The following is a 14,770-nucleotide window of genomic DNA, read 5'->3' on the forward strand; positions in this document are numbered from 1 at the left end:
TCTCAGTGTCTTGCTGATGAAACTTGCCCCATTAGGGTTCTCCAGATGATAACCTCTTTCTTTCAGGTAACCATAGAGTTCCTTTCTGTTTCCCTTATTCCAAGTGAAACATTAGACAGCCAGTCATCTCCTCTTGCATGAACCACAAAGGCTTCAACCAGGCTGTCTTCCAAAAGCTTGCCAGCTTGCCCTGTTCCAGTCCCAGCAACGTTTGCTGGCTGACATTGTCAAGTGATCTCTGCTTCTCTCTCTCTCTCACACACTGAGACTGAGAGAAAGTCTGTTTGACTCTCTCCACTTACAAAACCACATGACCTTCTTGCAACAGCAAATTCCCCTTTCACACAGCAGCGGCTCCAGCCTTCTCTTTCATCTGTTGACTCCATTAGTGAAGTCTCTTGGGCACTCTTCAAAGCTCTTGCAGTAAGGTGTGAGAAGCCACTATGTCTCCAGTATTTCAAATAAGATCTGTTTTAAAGTGTTTGCATGTAACAAATCTTTCCCAATTTATCTTCCCCAAAATATTTCTGTATACTCTGTCACAACAGTTTCTGCATTATGACAAGACAATAAAAGGAATCTTGAAATCTTAAAAGGTTGAGAAATGTTGTTTTAGCACCATGGAAACCTTCTCTCCTGCATCCATCTCACTTTTACTTATTACCTGGCCTAGTAATATGGTGCGAGCAGCAAATTTGAACAATTTGGCTGTGATGGTTGCTTCCTGGCTGGCTTCTCAAACTGGACAACAGAACACTAAAATGAGCCCAGTGTCCAAAATAGGTAAGAATCATGTGCTGGAGATGCCTATGTCCTTGTACATAGTTTCCTATGAGTCAGTCAGTCACAAGTACTAAGGAAAATAATTGAATTTTTAGGAAGGTCTGTATTTGGTAGCTTCCGCATTTGAATCTAATCCCTGATTTAAATTCAGTAGATCCTTTAATACAAATTTTGATTTTCAGTTAGCTGTTTTAAAGTACAATTTTGCCCAAACTCAAATCCAATTTGAGGAAAACTTATGGCAGGATGATCTGGAATAGGATGAAACACCTTTGATGATCAGCTTGCACTCTCTTGCTCCACACACATAGACCTCTGCTCTTCTCTCCGTTGTATCCACTCCTCGGCCTATGTTGTTGGATCTGCATGGGATTTCATGAATGTCATGCGCCATGTCTGGCCTGCACATGTATGCTGTGCCTATCACAAGAACGGAAAACTGACACTGCCTCACGGGGCAGGTCCAATCCATCAGCAGCTAAGCCCAATTTCAGCATCTTGACTCTGCATAAAACACCACATGTGGAGCTGCTGCTGTCCTGCTCATCCCATGACTATCAGTGCAGTGAACATGCAGCACTGCAAACCAGAAGTTCATGTATAGTCAGCCTGGAGAAAAAAAGAAATGGGATTCCATCTCTTGTCAAAATCTGCTCATTTCTGGGGCATAATGCCCATTTTTAAAAATCAGGCTCGTGTAATCACCTGCCATAACTTTTGCTCAGATTTCAGCTATTAATCAAAAGTCAATATGAGAGCTGGAGAGGAAACTGCAATACCTCCCTGTCAATGTGTGAATTGACTCCAGCCGACACTCTTAAGAGACCAGATTAAGTTCAACTTATCAAGACCAAACCATGAGGAGGGCCTGATGATTTCAGGTCAGCACAATTTGTTGGCTCTATTTCATTTCAGAGCAGATATTAGGCAACATGCTCAGCTTCCTCCTGCATGATTTATTTCCATATCATTTAGCAATTATTTCATTTCCTTTTCCGAGTTTAGTATTTAGTTTCAAGCTGTTGCTTGGATGGGGGCAATCTTATCTGCAAGGGAGATTCAAGACCTCCTTCAGCATGAAAACCTGGGCTAATGCTTCTTTGCAGCACTGAGGCTATGTTTCAGATGAAATATTCAACCAGAGCCTGTTATGGGTCAATATAAAAGGAATTACTGAGGCTTGGCAGATCTGGGGGGGGTCGCTTTGCTGAGCACCTTCATTCTGCCTGCATCAGTGACAGGGATCTTCCAGTGGCCAACCATTTTAATTCTACACCCCACTCCCTTGTTGACATGTCTGTCTATGACCTCATGGACTGTCAAACCCAGACCACCTGAACATGGGAGGAACAACACCTGATTTTCGGTATGAATGTTCTCCAGCCAGATGGCATTAACCTTGACTTCTCGGGGGCATGGCAAAATGGCGTAGGGAGAAGTTGTGTGAAACCACCTCTCCCCAGCTGAATAACTAATGTCCAAAAAGTAAAGACATTTAACTTATTTCAAACTTTTTCTGAAAATGTTTAAGTATTGTTTACAGTAACAATGTGGAAAACAAGAGGCCAACTGGTGAAGAAACTACATTTTAAAAGAGCAGAATGTGTGGAGGAACTGAGGCCTACCTTCCAGAAGGATCCATGGTGAAGGCCCAAAACCACAGAGGACTCTTCAGACAAAATTAATAGTTACACTGGCGCCCTCATTGCGTTTGAGGACGCAAGATGGCACTGGTGCGTTGCCTCCAATCTTTGGGGGGGGGGGGTGCAAGCGTGGCACAAACACACGCCTGAAGAGGTTGGGGAGTGCATGGGTGAGCACCCCAATCATGAGCGTGAACGCATGTGTGTGTCCGGTGGTGTCGCTAGCGCAGGGTCGGAGGGCTTACGCCTCTGAGCCCTGGCCAAACTGGGCATGTGCGAGGAATTTCTCATGCGCACTATGCCCGATTAGGCCCAGGCTACAGGGATGACTGGCCTTCGCTGGGCCAACAATGTTGGCTTGGTTTGGGGGGGGGGGGGGGGGCGGTTCTGAGCCGCAGCCAATTGGCCCGGGCCGAGATGGTTACTGTGGAACAAGAAGAAATGCTGACGATGATGGAAGAAGAAGAGGAAGAGGAAGCAGTAGCAATATTACAAGCAACCAGAATTATTGAAGGTAGGCCTCAAAGGTTCAAATCTATCCCACTGCAAACTTTTAAAACTTCAGTTGCTGAAGGTGAAGCTACAGTATCTTTATAAGAAGATTTTATGAGAAGAATGGATAATATGGCTCTACAAGTAACTCAGGGCTTTTTGGACAATAAGACTTAATTGGCTGAATTAAGAGGGAAAATGGCTAATATATATGAATAAGTGTCTGCAATTAAAATGGACGTGAATAAATGTTTGAGAGCGGTGGACACAGTGCAAGATGAATTAAAAAAAATAAACGGACATTTTGTAATTGTAATCAAAAAGTAGAAAGATATAGTGAAAGGATGGACTATGTTGAACTTTCCATTATGGGTTGGGATGTACATAAACAAGAGTTTTTTTGAAGAAAATGGACTCATTGGAAAATCAAAGTCGGCGTAATAATGTTAAGAAAGTAGGATTACTGGAAGATATAGAAGGAACAGATTCGATGAATTTTTTTTTAGAAATGGATTCCAGAAATATTGCGGGAGGATGCATTCCCGGATGGGTTGAATAGGCAATAAGGCAAAAATCTTTCCCAGATCAACCACCTAGGGTGGTTCTTACTCGATGTTTGTGGTATCTGGATCACGAGATGATTTAACGCCTTGCAGTACAAAAAGCTCGCCAAAATCAGGGATCTTTGCTGATTCAAGGCAATAAAGTTTTTTGTAATGCCAATTTGAGTGAAAATGTTATAAGGAGACGTAAAGTACTTAATCCGGCAATGGTGGTGTTATGGAAGAAGGGGTACAGATTTTCTTTCAGATAGCCAGCTGCACTGAAATTGTTTTATGGAAATTTTCAGGCTCAGTTTTTTGGGAATGAGAGCGATGCTGTAACCTTTGCTAATTCTTTTCCAAATAATCCAACAAGTTCTGAGTTGCAGAAACAGTTGAAGCTGCAGGTATCCTCGAAAAAGAATGGGAATGGAAATGGGAAGAAGATTCCGGAAGTCCAGCGATTGATTGTGATTGAAGGAGAAGACCAAGCTGTTGATGGCATGGAGTCTATGGGTTGAATGTTTGAAGTTTGGAAGAGATATTTTTGGACTATCAGCTGTGGGGGGTGGGGGGGGGGGCAGGGCAACTCTGAAACTTTCGAAGTCATCTACCACTAATGGTATTGACCACACCTGGTTTATAGAGGGGGGTACAACTAAGGTGTTTTTTTTGTTAGATATTTTTGTCAAGGGGCTATTTTTAGTTAATTTGTTTACTTTGTATTTTTATATTTTTTATATATTTATAGTTTTAAAGGGTATTTTAGGAGATTTTATTTTGTGTAAGGGTTAGCTGTGTTGGGTGCCACTCTAATGGGAACAATGAGTAATTTAAATTTTGTGACATTTAATGTTAAAGGGGTTAATCAACCAATAAAACATAAATGAGCACTAGACTATATTAAGAAGATAAAGGTGGACATTGCATTTTTACAAGAGACTCATCTGATCAAGAAAGAACATTTGAAGCTGACAAAGAATTGGGTTGGTCATGTGATAGCATTTTCCTTTAATTCCAAAGCTCAGGGAGCAGCAATTTTGATACATAAAAAAGTACCTTTTATTTTGGAATCTTTCTCTGCCCATGCAGGTAGAGTGTTGAAGGTTAATTGTAAAATATTTTCAGAAGCCTGGACCTTGATGAATGTGTATGCACCAAATGAAAATGATGTAGAATTTGTTATGGACACACTTATGAACCTGAATCAATCGAATATTTTGATAGGAGAGGATTTCAATTGTTGTTTTGACCCATTATTGGATAAATCTCCAATAATGTGAAGAAAACTAAAATGGCTAAAAGAATGTCTAAGTTGATGAGAAACTTAAATTTAGTGGAAATATGGAGGCAGTTGAATCCGACTGAAAGAGATTTTTCATTTTAATCTGCCCATCATGATTTGTTCTCAAGAATTGACCTCTTTGTGGTATTGGCACATTTGCAAGGTAGAATTATTCATGCTGAATATAAGAGCAGGATTTTGTCTGATCATTCACTATTGTTAATTTCATGTAGTGGATCTGAGGTGGCAGAAATTACTTACCATTGGCGATTTAATGAAATGTTGTTAAAGAAACCTAAATTTATTACATTTATTAGAGACCAAATTAGTTTTTTTAGAAATAAATGAAGGTTCAGTACAGAGTAAGTTTATCCTATGGGATGCTTTAAAGGCATATTTGAGAGGCCAGATTATTAGTTATACAGCGAAGGTCAAGAAACAGTATCTGGCTAAAAGTCAGAACTTAAAAATAAATTGCAGTATGAGAGAGGACATTTCAGAAGAGTTCAACTGAGGGTAATAGGGTTTAACTATCTAAATTGAAAATACATTATAATACTTTGCAAATTTGTAACTATGAGAAAATGATTCAATGATCGAAGCAAAGTTATTCTGAGCTGGGTGAGAGGGCTCATAAGGTTTTAGCATGGCAGTTGAAGACTGAACAAGTGTCTAGTATGATTAATGCAGTTAGGAGAAATTCAGAGATAACATATAAACCACAGGAAATTAACGATGAATTTTGTACATTTTACTAGGATTTGTATGCATCTGAAGGGACTCATGACATGGACCAGAATGAATCCTTTTTTGCAAATTTGAATGTACCTTTGTTAAATGATGCAGATATTAGGGAATTGGATGGTCCATTTACTGACTTGGAGCTTAAGGAAGCATTGCAATCTATGCCTAGTGGAAAATCTCCTGGAGAAGATGGATTTGCAATGGAATTTTATAAAGAATTTTATGATTTGTTACTTCCTGTATATACTGATGTACTTAAACAAGCGACTGATACAGGTTTATTTCCAGAGTAGTTTTTGAGGGCATTAATAACAATTATTTCAAAGAAGGATAGAGATCTGTTAAAAGTGGTTTCATATAGACCAATATCTTTATTGAATGCGAATTAGAAAATTGTAGCAAAGGTACTAGAAAATATATTGGCTAATTTTCTACCAAAATTAGTACATGTAGATCAAGCAGGATTTATTAAGAATAGATATTCAGTTGATAATATTACTAAATTAATCACAATAATTAATGCTTCAAGACAGCAACTCAACCACCCAATGATACTAGTGCTAGATGCGGAAAAAGCTTTCAACTATGTTGAGTGGAATTTTTTATTTAAGGTGTTAGAAAGATTCAAATTTGGACCACTCTTTATTGGTTGGGTTAAGGCATTATACACCAATCCTTCTGCTCAGATGGTGATGAATGGATGGGTTTTGCCAGTATTTAATTTGCTTAGATCAATTAGATGGGGCTGTCCTCTGTCACCAGGCTTATTTGTATTAGTTATAGAACATTTGGCTCAAGATATAAGGCAAGACACTAATATTAGAGAAATTACCATAGGTGAACAAGAATATAAAACTAATCTGTTTGCAAATGATGTGTTGATATATTTATCTTATCCCAAAAGTTCTTTAGAACTATTACAAAATTTGCTGAAACGATATGGTGTGATTTCGGGTTATAATGTTAATTGGGATAAAAGTGAGATATTACCAACATCGGATGATGATAATTCAGATTGTAAACAGCTTACAAAGTTTTGGTGGTCTAATAAAATTGAGTATTTAGGAGTAATAGTGAATAAAGAATATTAAAATTTGTATAGTTTAAACTATATACTTCTATTAAATAAGATTAAATTTGATTTAAATAGTTGGAAAGCGTTGTCATAAACTTTGATTGGGTGAGTAAACTGTATTAAAATGAATATATATTCCAGTATACAGAACTTATTTCAGTCTATTCTGAGTGAAGTACCGAAGACATTTTTAAAGGAATTAAATAAAGCAGTTCATTTGTTTTAATGGAATGGTAAATTGTCTAGAGATTCTATGTAGCAGTTGACATGGAGGTATGATTTAGGTGGTCTTCAATTACCACATTTTCAGAATTATTATGAGGTGGCAAAATTAAAGTTTATTAATAGGTTGTTTGATATTGATCAAACTCTGGTGTGGGCGAAGGTGGAGTTGGATCAAATTTTTGAGAAAAAAATACATCACTTTTATATATAAATAGAATCCCTTTCTTTTACAACAGTATAAACTGCCAGTATTGAGACATTTGATGGGTGTATGGTATAAGCGGAATCAATTTATAGGAATTAAGGGTAAAGTTTCTGCCAAGACACCATTTATCAGAACCAGATAATTCCTTTTTCTTTGAATAACCCTTATTTGAAAGATTGGGAAATGAAGGGTGTTATATTAGTGGAGGATTGTTTGAAGCAGGTATATTTCTTTCTTTTAATAGATTTGGTGAAAAGTTTGGTATATCACTGAATACTCTATTTGCTTATTTATCAAGTTCGAGATTTATTGTTGGAAAATTTCAAATGAGAATTGGTGTTACCTGGTCAAACAAAATTTGAGAAATTAATTGCTAATAGAGGAAAGAAGGGATTTATTTCGGAAATGTATACGTTACTACAGGAAAAGATGACTAAGGTTGATGTATATAAAATGAAAGATAAATGGTAGAAGGATTTATCTACTATATCTCTGGAGAAATGGTCAAACATATGTGTTGATAGTGTTACGAAGCTAATTAACATATGATATAGTTTGTTTAAATATAATTTCTTACATAAATAGTATTTATGAAAAGTTGAAAAAATATGGTTTTAGTTCATCAGATTTGTGTTTTCAATGTGGGGAACAGACAAGGACCTTCTTATGTTCAGTATGAGGATGTAAAAAAGTCAGACATTTTTGGCAAAAATTTTAGTTTTTGCGAGATTTATTTAAGATAGATCTGCAACTTGACCCATTGGAATGTTTACTGGGTTATATGAATACACTAACAACAATTTTGCGACTAGATAAATCTCAAATTGCATTTATACATTTAGGGTTGGTGGTAGCTAGAAAAGGTATAGCTAGTATGTGGAAAAACAATGTTGAATTGAACATCCAAAGATAGCATAATGAAATACAATTGTATCTATATTTGGAGAAGATAACTTATAATTTGCAAAATAATTATCTTTTTTTTGTTAAAATGTGGAGTCTGTATTTGGAATGTATGGGTTTGGATGCTAAGTAAATGCTTTTATTAATAATGTAAAGGGTTGGCACACAGAGCAGCAACCATTCAAAACCTGGTATAATTATATTTTTTTCAGCTCCAAAGGGGGTGGGTTATGTGGGAGGAGGGAGGAGGGGGGGGGTAGTAGGTTTTTTTTGATAGATTAGTTTGTATATGTTTATTTTGTAAAACTTTTAAATAAAATTTTCAAAAATCCTTGACTTCTCCAGTTTCTGCTAGCCCACTCCCAGTTCTTCATCCCTCTGTCTTCTTTCCTCCACCCCCTTCCCTTCTGTCTCCATTTCCCCTTGTATGCTGGTGTGCCAAAGTTGAGCTCCTGTCAAGATTTTAAAAAAGTACAACCAAGCCGCACATTGCAAACAGGCTTTATTTGAATAACGCTAGCGGGAATGAGCAGTCTGTAGTGATGGTAGACAAGGTCACGTCACTAAGACTGTTTGGTCTTAGTGAACACGCTCACAGGGTACAATATTTAAGGCATTTCCCTGGAAACAAATTAGATAACAATTCTTTGAAGGTATTGCAACAGCTTAATATTTTACATTTTGCATATCCTCTTCCTAAAGACAGGGAAACGATTTGTTGTTGGTCATTTAACCTCATGTACCAGTTAGAATTAAGAACATCCTTCTGTATACAAAAGATCAACGGAAGTCTGGAAGGGTTGCTCACAGTACACATCAGTATCTATTCTCTGCCTGCCCGATTTCTGGGTTTCCAATTTACACATGTTAATGGCTAGTTTCAAAGTAATCTTAGACGCTTGGAGTTGACAATGGTGGCCAACACTTCAGCACTAAATCAACGCCATTCAGGGACTGAGGGGTGCTGGATGCTTATTGCAGCCTTTAGATCGTGCCGAACAGGTAGTAGTTAGTTCACGCTATTGTGTTAAAGAGATCAGGCAGGCATTAGGATATGGCTCAGTAGACGAGGTGAGAATTGATTCTTGTCTGGAATGTCCTTGGTCACTGGCAAAATCTGAGTGATGGTTTCTTCACCATAATTCCCATAACTAGATATTCTATAGCTAATATCCTATAGTGTGCCCACCCTCCCTTATCCTGCCTGTCGACCTGTTCTCCTCCCCCTGCCCCTCCCCTGACCACTTTGTTCGGGCATCTGCCCACATTTTGTTCCTAACTTGATGAAGGGCTCAAGCCAGAAATGTAGGTTATGTATCTTTATCTTCACTATATAGAGTACAGTGTTTGACCTGCTGTGTTTCTCCAGCATTGTGCTTTTACTTTGGAGGTCAATATCTATCCTTCACACTCTATCATTAAGATAGAATGGGCAAAATTATAGTGTTTTATGGCATGGAAACAGGGCCTTCACCCTGGTCATGCCAACCAATTTGCCTACCTAAACTAGTTCCATCTCCATCTGCTTGTTGTTGGGGGAAATCCCTCTGAACTATTCTAATCCATGTACCTGTCAAAATATCTTTCCAACCACTGTCATTCCTCTGTTGCACAAACCCACCACCCTCTGTGTGAAAAAGGACTTTCCTGCCCGCGGCTGACCAATGCTTAAAAAACCCTCTGCCAATGAATTTCTCATGAACCAGCTTGCCTCTGACTCCTGTACGAAGACATTGGCTGAAAGCAGTGGTAATACCTCATGACGGGTTTGAGGAGATTTGGCATGTCACCAAAAACTCTTCAAATTTCTGCAGGTGTACCATAGAAAGCATTCTGTCTGGTATGGAGGAGCCAATGCACAGGACAGAAAAAGACTACAGAGAGTTGTGAGCTGGGCCAGCCCCATCATGAGTGTCAGTCTTCACTCCATTAAGGGCATCTACAAGAGGTGTCATCTTAAGAAAATAGCCTCTATCATCAAGAACCCTCACAATCCAAGCCACGCCCATTCACACAGTTACCATTGGGATGAAGGTCTAAGAGCCTGAAGGCGGACACCCATAGGACCATAGAATACTGCAGCACCGAAAAAAAACAGTCCATTTGACTCTTCTAGTGTGTGCTGACCATTATTCAGCAATTGCCATTGACCTGCTCCCATTCCAGACCTCTCCAATCCATGTATCCACCCAATTTATTCTTAAAGCCTAAGATAAAGCCCATACCCACCACGTCAGATGGCAGCTCACTCCACACTCCCATCACTCTCTGCGTGAAGTTTCCCCTCATGTTCCCCCTAAACCTTTCCCCTTTCACCCTAAAGCCATGACCTCTCACCCTTAATCTCCCCCAATCAAAGTGGAAAAATCCTCCTCGCATCCACTCTGTCTATACCTCTCATAATCTTGTAAACCTCGATCAAATCTCCCCTCATTCTTCTTCATTCCAAGGAATAAAGCCCTAACCTGGTTAATCTTTCCATGTAACTCAGCCCAATGGCATAAAAGCAGCTTTTTCCCCACTGCCATCAGTTTTCTGATTGGACAATGAACCACAGACATGATCTCATTCACTCTTTCTCTGTGCTAATCTATTTATTTTTAAAATGCAATTTTTAGCAATATTTCTATGGGCAAAGCAACAAATTTAGCAACAATAAAATCTGATTCTCATTGTAGTTATTGAGGAGCTGGAAGTACAGCTGATCTCCGATTTTCCTGCTTCACTTGGTGCTGAAATCAGTAGCAGAGTGCCGATGAACATGGTGTGCGCTTGTTGAATTCCAATTGACTGCTCTAGTAATAAGTAGAAGTAAAAAATCAACAGGTGGTTGAAGTAAAAACACAAAGCTGGAGAAACTCAGCAGGTCAAACAGTGTATGTTATATGACAAAGGTAAAGACACAGAACCGGTGTTTCGGGCTAAACCCTTCATCGAGGTATGAGCAACATGTAGGTAGGCCCCTGAACAAAATAGTGGGGGGGGGGGGAGCCCAGTCCCAAAAGCAGGCAGTAATAGGTGGATAAAGAAAGGAGGCCACAGCAGGAAACAGTGGGGGAATGGCTCTGCGAATCGCAATTACAGAGCCCTCAGTGTTTGGGACAAAGACACTTTTTTTTAGTGAAATTAAAGTGCAAACCACTCGTTAGCCAACAAAAGGACGGCCAGGTTCAAAAGAGCCCACAGACTTCTGCAAATGGGTCCTTGTGGACAAACGGGACCAAGGTGAACCTGTATCAGAGTGATGTCATGAGCAAAGCGTGGAGACGTAAGGTGAAAGGGGAAAGGTTTAGGGGGAACATGAGATCCAAGGCAAACCCCGTTTGTCGTGGTTTGCATTTGCAGTGCAGCCTCTATATTTCTGTTCATGAAATCTTCTGCAGACAGTTGTCACTGACGTATCCACACCTGCCTCCTGAAGTGTTGGACATACATTTGTGGATTTTTCTTCATTGTGATGAGAATTCTTTGGTCATCAGCAGTGGAGATCTTCCTTGGAATACCAGTCCCTTTGTGATTACTGAGCTCACCAGTACACTCTTCCTCCTTAATGACGTTCCAAACTGTTGATTTTGATTATCCTCTGGTTTAGACACTGTCTCTTACTGTTTTATTCTTGTTTTTCAGCCTCATAATGACTTCTTTGACTTTAATTGGCTCACCTCTGGTTGTCACGTCGTAAAATGGCAACTGCAGGCTCCAAAGGTGATCAAAAGCTGAGAAGCAAGCTGAGCTCTCTTATACCTGCACCAGTGAAGCAATTAAACACGTCTGAGTACTCATGGACACCTGTGAAGTCAAATGTCCCAAACGTTATGGTGCCCTGAAATGGGGGAAACTATGTATAAAAATTCCTGTAATTTCTACATCGTCAGACCAATATGTATACCAATAACCTTGCATAAAAGCTGGAATGTTCACTTTAATTAAACATGAATTGTTTGATTACATATTGAAAACTGTGTAGCACAGGGGCAAATAAAGGAAAAAAGTGTCTTTGTCCCAAACATTACAGAGGGAGGTGTAGGTGTGATGTTTGTGTAAGCCTTGTAACAAGCATTTTTTTAAAAAAATGTGGATTATTCCTGATCTTGAATTTACTGCAGAAGTATTTTCTGTGGCAGAACGTAAAGCAGGTTTGAGAAAGATTTGTTTATGTCACTCTAATCACCTCGAAACCACTCCTCGCACATATGGTCATTGTTATCTTCTTTGGATGAACATTCACCTTACCTGGAACCTTGTCATCACTAACCTGGTGAGGCTGTGTCCACAGCCGTGAATTGATTTTTGGTGGTGCTCACTGAGTTTTCACCTCTCTCCCCACCCCCATGCAGCTGGGAATGCTCCCCAATAGTTTGGTCCTATGCATTGAATAGACCTCCTTAATTTCATCTACACATCAAATAAAACTGCTGTGTTTGTCTAAATCAGGACATTCCACAGTTTAATCAGTATTTTTAGATATCCGCATCGTCTGCACAGGCTACGTTTTAGCCCTATAAAATCTACTTAATTAAAATGCCTTTCCACTGCCTTCTAATTTCAAGTATGGGATCTCATCTTTAGCTTGTGAGACCGTAAGATTTGCCAATGTCTTCAACTCACGTCTGTGTCCTCTCCTGGAAATCCTGATGATATTATTTGCCATGTGGGACATTTCAACCTCTTGCATGTCCTGGGTAAAAAGTGAAGACGTGTCACCCACTGACCAATCCGCCACAATCCACTAACACTACCCGGAGAATCCCGTTCATCACAGATCACCCTGGATCATTGCACTGCGACTCCCTCAAGCAGCAATGCTCCAAACTTGATGTTGTTGGCACCCCCCCCACCCCCCACAAAGAAAGTTTTGTAACAATGGTAACTACCCATCATTCATCCTGTAATACTCTTTTTGCATCATTAGCTGAAGGTGGCTTCATTCTGAGGCATTATTATTATTATCACAGTCACAAAGGAAAGAGTTAGAAATTTGCTTGAGACACTTCTGCTGAGTGTAGGCTCTGTTTCAAGTTGTAATGTGTGGCCTACAACTTGCCCATCCACCATGGGCATATCCTCATACTCTCAACACACTCATCCATTGTATGATGTGAGATTCCCTGAAACTTTGCAGCACTCTAGAGCAGCCATTCTTAGCGGGACCATATGCCCCCCCCCCCACCCCCACCACAGCATGTTTAAGGTGGAGGGCCACGGACTGAAATCATAAATTTCTAATTTTTTTTGTATCGTCGTAAGAAAGAAACTCAGATGAAACTAACTAAGCTTGACTGCTTTACAGGGAAGGTGCCCATAAACTTCAAGCAGAGCCCCAAAGAAAGGCGGAGAACGGCTGCTCTAGATGACAAGTTCTCCGTTGGGCTGTTTGCGGCATTCGAAGGAGTATTCATGTATCAATTTGTTGGATAGTTAATCAGTCCATGTGCCTTTCCACCTTTTGGTGCAATTGTCTAAGAGGGAGTATTCGTGGGCAAGTTACTAGAGTATCAGTAAAATAAAGGCAATAAGCAAAATGGTCAAATAATGCCACAGTTATTTGCTCTCTCTTTCTCTTGTGCAGTCATTCAATGCATGGCATTATGATCAGGGCTTTTATATATTCTTATTTAACTCATTTTCAGATTTCAGATTTATTGTCAGAGTTCATAAATGACATCAACCCTGAGATTCTTTTTCCTGTGGGCAAGGCAGAATTTCCACCTCTTTTGGTGTGCAATAAAAAAACTGTACACAGCGTATATATGTAAATAAATAAAGACCTGCAAACAGATAATGAATGTAAACAAACTGACTGTGCAATATAGAGAGAACAAAAAGGAAATCAATAAAGTGCACGACTAAGATCTCTTAAATGGACCCCTGATTGAGTTTGTTGTTGAGGGGTAGCAGCTGTTCCTGACCTTGGTGGTGCAAGTCTGGCGGCACCTATGCCTCTTTCCTGATGGCAGCAGTGAGAATAGAGCATGTGCTGGGTGATGTGAATTCTTGACGATTGCTGCTGCTCGCCGATGGCAATGTTCCCCGTAGATGTACTCAATAGTGGGGAGAGTTTTGCCTGTGATGTCCTGGGCTGGGTCCACTATCTTTTGAAGGGTTTTATGCTCAGGGGTATTGGTGTCCCCAGACCAGACTATGATGCAGCCGGGCAGCACACTTCCCACCACACCTCTGCAGAAATTTGCCAGCGTTACTGGTGTCATACCAACCTCTGCAAACACCTGAGGAAGCAGAGGTGCTGACCTGCTTTCTTCATGATGCCATTGGTGTGTTGGGTCCAGGAAAGATCCTCTGAGATAGTGACTCCTAAGAACTTAAATGTTCTCACCCTCTCCACCTCTGATCCCCAGTGATCACTGGATTGTATACCTCTGGCTTTCCTTGCCTGAAGTCAGCACTCAGCTCCTTAGTTTTGGTGACATTGAGTGCAACATTGTTGTTGGTGCCTGTTCAGCCAAGTTTTAAATCTCCCTCCTGTTTGCTCATTCATCCCCTTCCTTTATACAACCCACTACCATGGTATCATCGGCATATTTGTAGATGGTGTTATTGTCATACCGAGTCACACAGTCATAGGTGTAAAGTGAGTAGAGCAGGGGGCTATGAACACAGCCCTGTGGTGCTCCGGTACCAATAGAGATTGCGGAGAAGATGTTCTTACCGATACTTACCTGTCAGGGGAGAGTTGGTGGTCATGATGGTCAATCTCCCTCGACAGGTGTACTGACGCCTGTGATGTCCTAAATGCAGGATACTCGATTGGGTGGCATGGTTGTGATAGTGGTTAGTGCCTTTACAACGCCAGCGATCAGGAACCAAGTTTTGAATCCCAAGCTGTCTGTAAGGAGTTTGTTCATTTTCCACATG

The 14,770-nt window shown here is 40.0% G+C and overlaps 1 long non-coding RNA gene across 1 annotated transcript; it reads left to right on the forward strand.

Annotated features, from left to right (window-relative positions):
• Positions 1-607: 607 nt before the first annotated feature.
• LOC138756396 (uncharacterized) lies at positions 608-13,758 on the forward strand. Its single transcript, XR_011353042.1, has 2 exons — positions 608-783; positions 11,525-13,758. It is a non-coding gene; the product is annotated as an uncharacterized lncRNA (long non-coding RNA).
• Positions 13,759-14,770: the final 1,012 nt, after the last annotated feature.

Source organism: Narcine bancroftii, chromosome 3, assembly GCF_036971445.1.
Source record: "Narcine bancroftii isolate sNarBan1 chromosome 3, sNarBan1.hap1, whole genome shotgun sequence".
Classification (NCBI taxonomy): domain Eukaryota; kingdom Metazoa; phylum Chordata; class Chondrichthyes; order Torpediniformes; family Narcinidae; genus Narcine; species Narcine bancroftii.